This window comes from Ambystoma mexicanum, chromosome 6p (genome assembly GCF_040938575.1).
Source record: "Ambystoma mexicanum isolate Mex_15411 chromosome 6p, UKY_AmexF1_1, whole genome shotgun sequence".
NCBI lineage: Eukaryota > Metazoa > Chordata > Amphibia > Caudata > Ambystomatidae > Ambystoma > Ambystoma mexicanum.
The window spans coordinates 1,467,819,228-1,467,833,380 of record NC_090935.1 but is presented as its reverse complement, the minus strand read 5'-3'; the positions used below and the strand labels follow the sequence as shown (position 1 = coordinate 1,467,833,380).

Genomic DNA, 14,153 nt, shown 5'->3' with positions numbered 1-14,153 from the left:
TGCTAATTAGTGCCCGCCCCCTCCACATGCAACAGGGAATGGTCTTCTTGTGTTGAGCTGAACTCGAGCAGCAAAGTGAGCCCTGCTTTCAATGTGGGAAAAGCTGAAAAGGTCGCCGTGTACACAGCCGAACGTGGGCTCGTTTAATTAATTTAATTAATTACTGCCCAAGGAAGCTAGCAACCTCGGCCTAACGAGGGTTACATCTCTGAAAACGTGCATGTGGGTGTCTTTTCTCAGAATAGTGAGCTTTGTGTCTGTGTAACACCATATTGGGAAACGCAAGGCATTCCTTCTTAACTGCATTATGACACGATAGGTTATTTATAACGCGCTCAATACCCAGGGGTGTCTAAGCATGGACCCGAGGATCGAACCTGTGTTGTTCTGTATCGTCTTGCTTCCAAGGTAAGCACGTTGCCACTGAGCTATCCTCCTGAGAGGAACAGAAATCCACGAGAAGGGTAGATTGCAGTGGGTGACGGAGTATTAGGCATGTTTAGTTTAGTTTATTTATTTGTAGAGCACAGCCAAGCCCAGGGGCATCTGGGCGCTATTCATACAAGTTACAGCAGAGTGAAACAACATACAAAGCAAGAGTACAGTAGCAATATGCATAGAAGATGAAGACACAGTTTTACAAATATACAAAACCTAAAAAAAGTTTTTTTAAAAAAAAGCTAGTCAGGTTTACAAAGGTACAGTTAGTCGTGATTGTTTCCAGTTAGCCTAGCTGTTATGCAGCCACTTTAAGGTCTAGGTCGAGGAGCCAGGTTTTAACCTTTTTACGGAATAAAAGAAATGAAGGTTCGTCTCTTGGTGATACTGGGAGTGTATTCCATTTCTTAGCCGCGAGGACTGGGAAGCTAGCTCCAACTGCGCATTGTAGCTTGAATCGAGGGATGGAGACACAGTGTAACTGAGCTGTTTTACTAGGTTGAGTGGTGGAATGACGATTGATGGTGTTGCACAGGTAGGTAGGGGCTTGGTTAGAAAGGCACTTGTGGGTGAGGGAGAGTGTTTTCAGGTCAACTCTTTGCTTAATGTTAAGCCAATGTATTGAGTGTCTGGTCGCAGAGATATGTTGATTCCTTGGAATGTTCAGGGCTGATCTGATAGCATTATTTTGCATGACTCTCATTTTATTGAGGTTTTGTTGTGACGTACCCAAGTAGAGAGCATTGCAATAATCGAGCTTCGATTGAACTAGTGCTCTGGCTATTGAAATGCAGTTAGTGGTAGTCAAGTATGGGCGGCAGGCCGTAATGAGCTTGCACGTATGAGCTGTAGAGGATGCCAGGGCGCTGGTTTGTCTCGATAGGGTGAGCTCAGAGTCAATGTACATTCCTAGAGTTTTCACAACGTTGGCTACTTTAATTACATTGCCGTCGATGTTGAACGAAGTGAATAGCGCACCCAATTTGTTCAGTTTGGCAGTGGATCCTAGGAGAAGCAACTCATCGTTGAGGCAGAGCACATGCTTCGCCATCCAAGCATAATGCTGTAGATGTGGTTGAGGGTCTTGCTGTCTACAATGTGATCACCAGTGATAGGGATGACTATCTGGGTGTCATCAGCGTAGTTGGTATACGTGACCCCCAGATCGTCAAGTCTATCAAAAAGTGGCTTGGTGAACACATTGTAGAGAGTAGGGGACACACATGATCCTTGGGGAACCCCGCAGGTGACTGGAGTCGGTAGGGCAGCGGATGAGGGTGCAAAGACCCTCATGGATCTGTTGTTAAGGAAGGACTCAATCCAAGCATTAGCTTGATCAGAAAAGTGCGCAGCAGAGGAGAGGTGTTTGCATAAGATTTTGTGATTCACTAAATCAAATGCTGCTGATAGGTCAAGTAACAGAAGCAGCGCTAATTTTCCCTTGTCTTTCAGAGTCTGGATTTGGGTCTTCAGGTCGATTAGCGCTGTTTCTGTTCCATGTCTGGGCCTAAATTCTGAGTCTCTCAGTGGATACAAGGTATTGCTCTATCTGCAGATTGGCTGCGCGGTCCAGAATGTTTTTATAGAAAAGGAACCGTTGTGATGGGTCTGTAATTTGAAGGGTTGTTAGGGTCTAGTGAAGGTTTTTTTTTAAAGGAGGGAGTACCCAGGCGTCTTTCAGGTTAATGGGTACTATACTGGTTTTGAAAGAGGCATTGATGAAGGAAATGATGAAGGGAGCCATTTCATTGGCTGCCTCCTTGATAAGTGAGGCTGGACACGTGTCTCCCTGACAATTGGAGGGATAGAGTTTCCTGGTGATTTTCTCCACCTCTTTGATAGAAAGGGGTGAGAAATTAAATTAGGGCAGATTGTTTCTAGAACGAATGGGAGAATCAAGAGTCAGCTCAGTATCGTGATACAGTGATTTCTTAGTTTCTATTTTGTTTGGAAGCGAAGTGATTTTGTCTTAAAGCACATTCTGTATATTAGTGCACCATAGGGTGTCTTTGGTACAAGTATCGGGAGGTGGGGCAGGTGATTCCAACTCTTTAAGGATATTGAATAATTCCTTTGTGTTAGACTTAACTTTGGATATGCGGTCATTGAAGTTGTCTTTTTTAGCTTGGACAATGGCTACCTTATAGTTAAATGAGGCTGTAGTGAAGTTGTCCTTGTTTATTGAAGATGGGGTACCTTTCCATAGTGATTCAGCCGATCTTTTCAGTTTCCTAAGAGTCTTCAAGTGGGGGGTATACCAGTTGTTCAGGTGCATGCGAGGTTTAGTTTTGCGTAGTTTAAGGGGCGGTATAGCATCGATAGCGTTATGGATAGTTTCATTATACAGCCCTACTATCAGAGTCTGAAGAAGCCTCCCCCTGTGTCTCCTCACCTGTGACCTCCGACGTAAGAATTATGGTAGTCTCTCTGACTCTCCTTCTTTCTTTTCTGTGTACTTCTTCACTCTTCTCTGCCTTCTTTCCCTTCCTTCTGTCGTAGAGAAAAGGACGCTCTCCACCTGAGGCCACCTTGACAATGATTTGAGAATCGTCAGGCGGACCCAAGGGAGCTTGCCCCCAAATTCAGGGAAAAAGCCTGGTAAGAAGCAAAAAACCCTGAGCGGAATCAGCATGCAGATGTAGGTCTTGCTTTGGAAGAAAGGTCCAAATCCTTAACCGGAGTAGGCAGTGGGACCAGGACAGCTATGGCGTAATGGAGTAATGACTGTGTCTCCTGGAAGGGGCACAATCCAGAGAGCACGGAGTCCAATAGGTTCTGAAGGTAGGTTCCAACCAAGATGAACTGGAACGCCTCCTATGCAGGTAAGAAAAGGGGAGCTCGAAAGCGAAGGCTAACAGAAAAGGTGGACGATAGGAAGGTAAGAGAGAGAGAAAGACATTATCCAAGGCAAAGCCAGCAAGGTGTAAGAGTGGAGGAAGTAGAGAAAAGAAGAACGGAAGGGAAATAAACACCTGAAAGCTTGGAACGAACGAGGAAGGATACGCTGGCGTGCAAAGCAGGCAAACAGCGAGAAGGGAAAGAGAGAGAGAGGCGAACACGGTACGCGGAAGGACACGACCGTAAGAAGGAAAAAGGAATAGAGTAAATAAACTTGACCGGAACGGGGAAAAGGCAAAACTGAGGCAAGGAAAGAAGAAAGGTAGGGTACGAGGGTTAAAGCGTAGGGACGGAGAAAAAACCACACGGAGGAAGCACCGGGCGGTCCGACGCGGGAAGTTCGAAAGAGTTGCAGCGCGTCTGGTAAGGGGGCGTGTCAGCCTATGTAAACAAAGGCACGTTGAACACTAGAATGCTGCTTCTGATTCCGCGGTGGCCTAATGAAGCCGCCATTTATTCCATATCTTCCACGGTTGAACCGTGACACCTACTAATACTGTCGGTCTGAGTTTGTTATAGTGGGGTGAATAATCGGTTCAAGTAGTGGTAAGAGTTTCTCTAAGGTCAGATTGCATTTATTTCTTGACATCATGGAAGGTGCTTGGGTTTGAGGAGTAGGTAGTATGAGATCTTTGATAGTGAAAGATAGTAGGTGGTGGTCAGTCCAAGCGCAAGGGGTGTTGGAAGGTATTTCAATATTACAATTAAGGTCTGCTAACTAATCTAAAGTTATTCCTTTCTTGTGAGTGGGATTGAATATCCGGTGTATGAACCCTAATTCAGTAATGGCATCCTTAAGGGCACAGGCTTTGGGGTCTTTGGGATCTTGAAAACCTAACTTAAAATCTCCCCGAATAATTACTTGAAAGTTACTTTTAGTGTTGGTGTACATATGGTTTGTACTAAACCTGTGTGAAACATTAGTTATGCGTACTCACAGCACACACCTGAGTCATCAATACGTAGGGCTTCTCCCCAGCTTCATTGGCTACTGCATTAGTGACGCCACTTCCACAATGTGATTAGTCGGCCTCTCTGTGTAGGCTAGTGAATAATCTAGCATTTGTTCATTTTGTGCATTGATATTTGATATCTCCACACTTTCCAAAAATACCGCGAACACCTCTGGCCACACGTGACCCCAGCTCTGATTTCTAAGATGCTAGGCCTGTTCACATCTGCTGAGGAAGACAATCCTTCGTTATCAGACTGAACATCTGGATGCCATCCTAGCAGGGGTGCAAGTCAATAGTCAACAGAAACAAATCACCATCTCTGCAGGTAGATGCAATGCCATGCAGGGTAGCTAACGAAGACACTGGAAACCGTTCCGCAAGTAATAATGCATGCCAGTGTGGCCAGGGTGGAGGAGGGGGCAGATGTCCAGGGTGAGATAAATGTTTAGAACATTTCATACAAATAGTTTGGATTTAAAGCTCACTTTTACTATTGATCATTCCTTCTGCATCACAACCGACCAAACCTTGACCTCCAGCTGGCTTCCCTAGGACCGTGAATGCAAGGAGGGTTAACTTTTCACAGAAAAATAAGGGTCAGGAGACATTAATAAATAGATGTATTTATGGACTCTACATGGTAGGACAAACATTCAGGGTACGATTTGGAGCACTAAAAACAAAGCTGTAGTAAGCGCATCACATATTCTACCTACCGTACATCCTAGGAGGACCTCAAACATAACCATTTTTGGTTTTAGTGCATTTTGGTGGTGCAGCCACCAAAATATCACCCACACCACTGCTACAGAGAAGAGAGAGAGTAAAGGGGTGCCGGAAAGCTGACTTTGTGGTTGGCTTGACAACTGCAAATGCTGTGGCACAATCGGCCGACTCACAAAATGTTATTTCTTGTTCCATTAAGCCGATGTAATCCAATAATGGCTTGTTTCATTATTTTCTCCCAATCAGGTCAAAGCTGTGGCTGCAAGCAGGGGCTGCATAGTGATTTTCCTTTTTGCACCCAGAGGGAGTTGCGCTATGTTTGGGCTACTTTCCTGGTCCCTTTGGATTATATGTAGGTTTTCCTTTCTGGAAACTGTTACCACATAAGCAATTATTGTTTGGAAAGGCGCAATACCACTGACAACATACATATGGATTTCTTTCGAGAACATCTGTATGTTGTCAGTGGTACTGTACAAATCCAATCTTAATGTGATTTATTATGAGGACATCTGTATGTTGTCAGTGGTACTGCACCTCACCAATAAAATAAAATGTGAGCACATCTGCAGGTTGCAATTCATTGGATGGGTGCAGTACCACTGACAACATAGAGGTGTCCTGGTAAGAAATCACAATGAGATCAAGACTACAATTTAGGACAACTATGACCAAAATCTGCAATTATACATCTAAGCAACAGAGGCCATTCCTCTCTTGTGCTGTCGCTCATTTACGCCCCTTGTGCTGTCCCTCCTCCGCTTGGTGCTGCCCCTCCTCCAAAACCTTGTGCTGTCCCTCCTCCCCCTTGTGCTGCCTCTCCTCCCCCTTCTGCTTTCCCTCCATCTCCCTTGCAATGTCCCTTCTCCTCCTCTCGTAATATCTCTTCTCCTCCCATGAGCTGTTTCTTCCCCTCCCTTGTGCAATCCCTTCCCCTTGCCCTGTCCCTTGTTCCCCCTTGTGTTGTCCCTCCTTCCCCCCTTGCACTATCCCACCTTCCCCCTTGTGATGTCGCTTCTTCCCCTTGTGCTGTCACTTCTTCCACTTGCGCTGTCACTCCTTCCCCCTTGTGCTGTCCCTCCTCCCTCCCTTGCACTGTTCCTTCTCCTCCTCTCGTACTATCTCTTCTCCTCCCCTTGAGCTATTCCTCCTCCCTCCCTTGTGGCATCCCTCCCCTTGCCCTGTCCCTCTTCCCCCTTGTGCTGTCCCTTCTTCCTCCTTGCACTGTTGCTCCTTACGCCTTGTGCTGTTCCTCCTCTTGCGCTGTTCCTTATCATACCCTTGCACTATCCCTTCTCCTCCCCTTGCGCTATCCCTCCTCCCCCTTGCACTTTCCCTCCTTTGCTTGCGCTTTATCTCCTTCCCTCTTGTGCTTCCCCCTCCCCTTTGCACTTCCCCCTTTCCCTTTGCGCTTTCCCGACCCCTTGTGATTTCCTTCCTCCCCCTTGCACTGTCCCTCCTCCCCTTGCTCTTTCCTTCCTCCCCTTGCTTTTTTCTTCCTCCCCTTTGTGCTTTTTCTCCTCCCCCTTACGCTGTCACTCCTCTTCTCCCCCCTTGCGCTTTCCTTCCTCCCCCTTGCGCTGTACCTCCTCCCCCTGCTCTTTCCTTCCTCCCCTTTACACTTTTTCTCCTCCCTCTTGTGCTCTCCTTCCTCCCCCTTCCACTGTCATTCCCGCCCCTTTCCCTGTCGCTCCTTCACCTCTAGAACTGTCGCTGCGCCCAACTTTGTGCTGTTGCTCCACTCCCCCTTTGCCCTACCGCAACTTCCCCACATTTGTGGTATCACTCCTTCCTTCAAATGTTATACAATGCTCTTGTGTACTGTTGCTGGCCAAGCTTTCATCTATTGGATTTTGCTCTCCCTCATGTTGCCATTTATTTCTTATTCCTCCCCTCGCAGTGCTTCCCTCAAACCCACCCCCGGCGCTCCCCTCAATCCCTCCCATGCTGCTATATGTAGGGTTCCCTTTATGGATACTGTTACCACATAAGCAATTATTGTTTGTGGGGGTGCAGTACCACTGACAACATACACATGGATTTCTTAGGAGGGCATCTCTATTTTGTCACTGGTACTGCACCTCTCCAATAAAATAAGTTGTGAGGACATCTGTACGTTGTAGTTCACTGGAGAGGCGCAGTACCACAGACACATGGTTTCTCCTGCTCATAATCTGTTTACATTTCTATTTCCAGTTTCCCTTGTTTACATTACCTTAGCCGGTCAGATAGCACAGCGAGTAGAGCGCTCACTTTGACATCCGTGCAGAGCCTGCCGATGCATGTCCAAATCCCGGTAGGGCCAACCTCAGCCTTTCATCCTTCCGAGATCGATAAATGAGCACCACACACTACGGGTAATAATAAGCAGCACTCAGATGCCTGGCGGGTCGTAGTGGTATATAAATGCAAAATTATTATTATTATGACCTTATAAGAAATCTCATTGGCCCTCATTACGACCCTGGCGGAGTGGGTTTACGCCAGCGGTATTCGTGGCGGACCCGTACGCCCTACTACGAGTTCCCGTAGCGCCATGGAGCCTTTCTCCGCCTGGTTTTTCCGGGCGGAGAAAACCATGGCGCTACGGGACCTTGTTGTTAATTACGCCACCGTACTTTACGGTGGCGTAATTAACGCCGTCCCCACTCCCATTATACCCTATGGGGCAGAAATGGGAATGGGGAAGGGTAAAATGGGGATTGGGGATTTACCGCCCCGCCAAGGTCGGAATGGGGCGTAGAATCCGCCAACCCCCATGGCGGTATCGGCAGCTTTCCGCCGTGCTCCAAGGTGCATTTAGCACCGCGATTTCCGCCAGGGTCGTAATGAGGGCCATTGTGATTTATAATGAGGACATCTCTAACCTCTTCCCCCTTGCGCTGTCCCTCGTGCCCCCTTGCGCCGTCCCTCCTTTGCCCCGTGCACTGTCGTTCCTACCCCCTTGTGCTGTCCTCCTCCTTCCGTTGTGCTGTCCCTTCTTCTCCCCTTGTGCTATCCCTTCTCCTCCCCTTGAGCTGTTCCTCCTCCCTCCATAGCGCTGCCCCTCCTCAACCCTTGCACTGGCCCTCCTCCGCCTTGTGCTTTCCCTCCTCCCTCCGTTGCGCTGTCCCCATTCGCCTTCTTGCACTGGCCCTTCCTTGCGCTGTCCCTCCTCCCCCTTGTTCTCAACCAATCAGCTACTTGTATGCTGCACTTTCACCAAAGGTATCATGGTGCTTAAAGCAGACGTCAACCAAGAAGATGGAGAGGAATCACAACCGGATGAGAACTGGGTCTACATAAAAAGAAACGTTTTATGGTTTTGCTTGAAAGACAAGAAGTCCACAGTGGTCCTTAGATGACGGGGCAAGGAATTTCAAAGCTTGGGCCCCGCAACCGAAAAAGCATGGCCGTCCAGTCGCTCTTTCCTGTATTTAGGTATATGCAGAAATGCTACGTTTAAGGATCTAAGGGAGCGGGCTGCGGTATATCTATACAAATTTCTCCTGGATGGCCAAGCATCCTTTGCCGTTTAGTTCCCGGTGCATAATGCACAAAGCTTTAAATTTGACCCGTGCTTCAATAGGCAGCCAGTGAAGAGATTTTCGGGCCCTAGTTACTCCTGCTCCAACCGGAATATGTGTAACCAAGCGCAATGCTGTATTTTGTAACACTTGCAGGCGCTGGATGAGAAAAGATGGCTGTGCCAGGTAGATGGAATTATAGTAATCGATACTTCCATTTAAACATGCTGCCACTATCTGTGCGTGGAATCTATCTGGAACAAAAGGAAGAACTTTCTTCAAATGTTTGAGTTTGATAAACCCAGATCTGCATACTGTATTAACCTGGAACTCCACGGACAGGGATTCAGATATCTTAATCCCTAGGTAACTAACTGTTTTAGCCGGTTTAGGTAAAGGGCCCAGTGATAATGGCCAGAAGTCATCGGTCCATCCCCCAGATGCCTCTGGCGGACCGGAAATCAGGATCTCCATCTTCCCGCCATTCAGCTTGAGCCAGTTTGACTGCATCCAAACCCGAACAGCTTCTTAGCCTTTCCCGCACATCTGCCCGCTTCGGGTCCAATCTGAACAGAATCTGTGTATCATCTGTGTAAGAAAAGACCCTAAAGCCAAATGAGTGGATAAGAACCATCAGGGAGCGGATATACAAGTTGAAAAGTAATGGAGATAGGGCTGAGCCCTGCGGAACTCTGCAAGTAACCACAACCGCAAGCGAGCGATAAGGGTAGAGAGAGCCTATTTGTGAGCGTGAGGTCAGAGAGGTGCAAAACCGATCCAACACTGCCCCAACGCTCTGTCGCTCCTCTCCTCCCCCTTGCGCTCTCACTCGTCCTCTTGTGCTGTTGCTCATACCCCCTGCGCTGTCGCTCCTTCACCTCTAGCACTGTCGCTCCATCCACCTTTGTGCTGTGGCTCAAACCCCCCTTTGCCCTGCCACAACTTCCCCCCCTTTTACGCTGTTACTCCTTCCTTCAAATGTTGTACAAGGCTCTTGTGTACTGTTGCTGGTCAAGCTTTCAGCTATTGGATTTTTTTTATTATCCCTCGTGTTGCCATTTATTTTGTATTCCTCCGCCCACAGTGTTTCCACCTCCCCCAACGCTGACCTTCATTCCCTGCATGCGGTCATTTCTTCCTCCCTGTGCTGCCATTCCTTCCCTGCATGCTGTCATTTCTTCCTTCCTGTGCTGTCATTCCTCATTCCTTCCCTCCATACTGTCATTTCTTCCTCCCTGTGCTGTCATTCCCATTCCTTCCCTCCATGCTGTCATTTCATCCTCCCTGTGCAGTCATTCCCCATTCCTTCCCTCCATGTTGTCATGTCGTCCTCCCTGTGCTGTCATTCCTCATTCCTTCCCGCCATGCTGCCTTTTCTTCCTCCCTGTGCTGTCATTCCCCATTCCTTCCCTCCATGCTGTCATTTCATCCTCCCTGTGCAGTCATTCCCCATTCCTTCCCTCCATGTTGTCATGTCGTCCTCCCTGTGCTGTCATTCCTCATTCCTTCCCTCCATGCTGCCATTTCTTCCTCCCTGTGTTGTCATTCCTCATTCCTTCCCTCCATGCTGTCATTTCTTCCTCCCTGTGTTGTCATTCCTCATTCCTTCCCTCCATGCTGTCATTTCTTCCTCCCTGTGTTGTCATTCCTCATTCCTTCCCTCCATGCTGTCATTTCTTCCTCCCTGTGTTGTCATTCCTCATTCCTTCCCTCCATGCTGTCATTTCTTGCTCCGTGTTGTCATTCCTCATTCCTTCCCTCCATGCTGTCATTTCTTCCTCCCTGTGTTGTCATTCCTCATTCCTTCCCTACATGCAGTCATTTCCTCCTCCCTGTGCTGTCATTCCCCATTCCTTCCCTCCATGCTGTCATTTCGCCCTCCCTGTGCTGTCATTCCCCATTCCTTCCCTCCATGCTGTCATTTCGCCCTCCCTGTGCTGTCATTCCCCATTGCTTCCCTCCATGCTGCCATTTCTTCCTCCCTGTGCTGCATTCCTCATTCCTTCCCTCCATGCTGTCATTTCTTGCTCCGTGTTGTCATTCCTCATTCCTTCCCTCCATGCTGTCATTTCTTCCTCCCTGTGCTGTCATTCCCCATTCCTTCCCTCCATGCTGTCATTTCGCCCTCCCTGTGCTGTCATTCCCCATTCCTTCCCTCCATGCTGTCATTTCGCCCTCCCTGTGCTGTCATTCCCCATTGCTTCCCTCCATGCTGCCATTTCTTCCTCCCTGTGCTGCATTCCTCATTCCTTCCCTCCATGCTGCCATTTCTTCCTCCCTGTGTTGTCATTCCTCATTCCTTCCCTCCATGCTGTCATTTCTTCCTCCCTGTGTTGTCATTCCTCATTCCTTCCCTCCATGCTGTAATTTCTTCCTCCCTGTGCTGTCATTCCTCATTCCTTCCCTACATGCAGTCATTTCGCCCTCCCTGTGCTGTCATTCCCCGTTCCTTCCCTCCATGCTGTCATTTCGCCCTCCCTGTGCTGTCATTCCCCATTCCTTCCCTCCATGCTCTCATTTCGCCCTCCCTGTGCTGTCATTCCCCATTCCTTCCCTCCATGCTGTCATTTTGCCCTCCCTGTGTTGTCATTCCTCATTCCTTCCTTCCATGCTGTCATTTCTTCCTCCCTGTGTTGTCATTCCTCATTCCTTCCCTCCATGCTGTCATTTCTTCCTCCCTGTGTTGTCATTCCTCATTCCTTCCCTCCATGCTGTCATTTCTTCCTCCCTGTGTTGTCATTCCTCATTCCTTCCCTACATGCAGTCATTTCCTCCTCCCTGTGCTGTCATTCCCCATTCCTTCCCTCCATGCTGTCATTTCGCCCTCCCTGTGCTGTCATTCCCCATTCCTTCCCTCCATGCTGTCATTTCTCCCTCCCTGTACTATCATTCCCCATTCCTTCCCTCCATGCTAAATGTATAATGCAATAAACAATGAGAAACATTCTTCGGATGATAACAGATGAAAAGCTTCTGTTAACAGACCAAAGAATGACACTTACAGGGTAATTCATAGAATCCAGCGCACAAGTAGCGCACGCGGCTGGCGCACAGCGTGCGCCTGCGATAGTCTGCGCCAGCCGCGTGCGCCAAAACCGAATCCGGCGCACAGCGTATTCATGGATTTTAGCTTCCCCAGGCAGCCGTGGCGCACAGTGGCGCAGCGACTCGCTGCAGCGCCAGTTACGCCCCCAGGAACGCCCCTTGCGCTGGGAAATCTCATAAAAATCACAAACCAGCGCAAGGGGCTGCGCTAACACTGGACCATCACGGCAAGCGGCCCATGCGATTTTCAAGGGTGCGCGGGAAGTTTCACACGTCAAATCCCAGGCTACGTCCATTTCAGGGGTGCGCGGGAAGTCCCACACGCGATTACAGCAGGGTACGTGTATTTCAGGGGTGCGCGGGAAGTTCCACACGCGAATAGCCTGGCCGCGTGTATTTCAGGGGTGCGTGGGAAGTCCCACACGCGAATAGCCTGGGCGCGTGTATTTCAGGGGTGCGCGGGAAGTCCCACACGCGATTACAGCAGGGTACGTGTATTTCAGGGGTGCGCGGGAAGTTCCACACGCGAATAGCCTGTCCGCGTGTATTTCAGGGGTGCGCGGGAAGTCCCACACGCGATAACAGCAGGGTACTTGTATTTCAGGGGTGCGCGGGAAGTTCCACACGCGAATAGCCTGGGCGCGTGTATTTCAGGGGTGCGCGGGAATTTCCACACGCGAATAGCCTGGGCGCGTGTATTTCAGGGGTGCGCGGGAATTATCACACGCGAATAGCCTGGGCGTGTGTATTTCAGGGGTGCGCGGGAATTTTCACACGCGAATAGGCTGGGCGCGTGTATTACAGGGGTGCGCGGGAAGTTTTACACGCGACTTCAGCAGGGTACGTGTATTTCAGGGGTGCGTGGGAATTCTCACACGCGAATTGGCTTGGTACGTGTATTACAGGGGTGCGTGGGAAGTTACACACGCGATTAGGCTGGGTGGGCCCTCACAGGTGTACCCTGTACACCCTCCACGGCCCCTGCAGGCAGCCCACAAAACAGGGGACTACCCTGCACACCTGATCATGTCCCCCTGCACCCCCATCCACCAGGGGCACCCTCCACCAGGCCCCCACCCATGTCTCCCACCACCCCCACCCCCCAGCAGTGCAGGGGCACCTGCCATCAGGCCCCCACCCATGTCTCCCACCACCCCCACCCCCCATCCACCAGGGGCACCCTCCACCAGGCCCCCACCCATGTCTCCCACCCCCCCCACCCACCAGCACTGTGGGGCACGTGGCCAGCAGGCAGTCAGGCAGCAGCAGATGGCAGGTGGGAGCGTGCTCAGGGCTCTGGGGGACTGTAATTTGGCCTCCTGGCCAGGAGCGTGGTCTTTCGTGTTTGAACGCGTGGACAGCCTGATAGGGAGTGATTTTGCACGTGAAAACCCCACACTCAGCGAATCGCGCGAAAACCCGTCACCAGCATATGTGCGTCTATAGTTACCTGCACGTGCAGTGTCAAAGCGTGTGATTGGTGAAAATGGATCTACACGCAGGAGTGACAAAGCGTGTGATTGGTGAAAATGGATCTACACGCAGGAGTGACAAAGCGTGTGATTGGCGAAAAGTGAGCTACACGCAGGAGTGTCAAAGCGTGTGATTGGTGAAAAAGGATCCACACGCAGAAGTGACAAAGCGTGTGATTGGTGAACATGGGCCAAGCACGTACACGCCGTAAGTGACGCTGTACGTGTGGGCCTGTATATAAGGTAGTGTTGAACACCATTTCCTTGTACGTGCTTTTCGTGGAGAGCGAGTGGGTGAATTCTGTACTTCTTGTCGTTTCACACGCGATTTACTTCACGGCGTTTCCAGTTCGTACTCCCTGTTACCTCTGACAGCTTTTTCTCTTTTTCCTCTTGTACTGGTTTACCTGGGTCTGTTCCCTCAAACAGTGTCCCCTTCTACTGTTGTCCTGTCTCCTCAGACAGCGTACACATCTTCTTTTGGCGGGGGTGTTGCCAACCAAACGCGCTCATTTTTCACGCTCTTTTACCTGGCAGACGGTGAGTCACGCACGTATCTAACTTCTGTGCTTGCCCCGTGTGTAGCCTACCCCTTCAGAGGTCATTCTAGGCTGCGTGTGACACGCATACGTTCATTGTGTTACTGGATGCCACAGCGTAGTGCAGGGTTTTCCATCAGCACACGTGGTCTAGGAGGGGTATTGTGCACGTTCCTTAACTTTTCTGGGGTGCCTGTGCGTTGCGTGACCCGTCATCTTTCCCCAGGGGTGTCATATAGCCTTGCCACTGCACTAGGGTACGAATACCATCTGGTACCCAACCCCTTTGACACCCAATTGCCCAGGACAATTGTGCACACCGACTCCCATACGCACAATAACATCAGTGCCATGGTTGGGAGGCGTGCAAGCCGTAAGGGTGGCAAAGGTGGCCGAGCCACACGTGGTGGCCGTGGAGGATCCACTAGGGGACGTGGTTGTGACTTGCAGGGTGCCCCTGTCCCCCCCAGTCTGGAGGACCAGTCAGGGACACCCATGCCCCCCCCCCCCAGTTGAGGGTCATGTGGCTGATACCAACCCTGATCAGCCCTTGTTGGACCAGCCCATTGTGGC

General features: G+C 49.9%; 1 protein-coding gene across 1 annotated transcript in view; it reads right to left on the bottom strand.

Annotated features, from left to right (window-relative positions):
* The window catches only part of LOC138511067 (C-X-C motif chemokine 11-like), a 98,490-nt gene that overhangs the window by 63,677 nt on the left and 20,660 nt on the right, over positions 1 to 14,153 (bottom strand). The window lies entirely within an intron of this gene.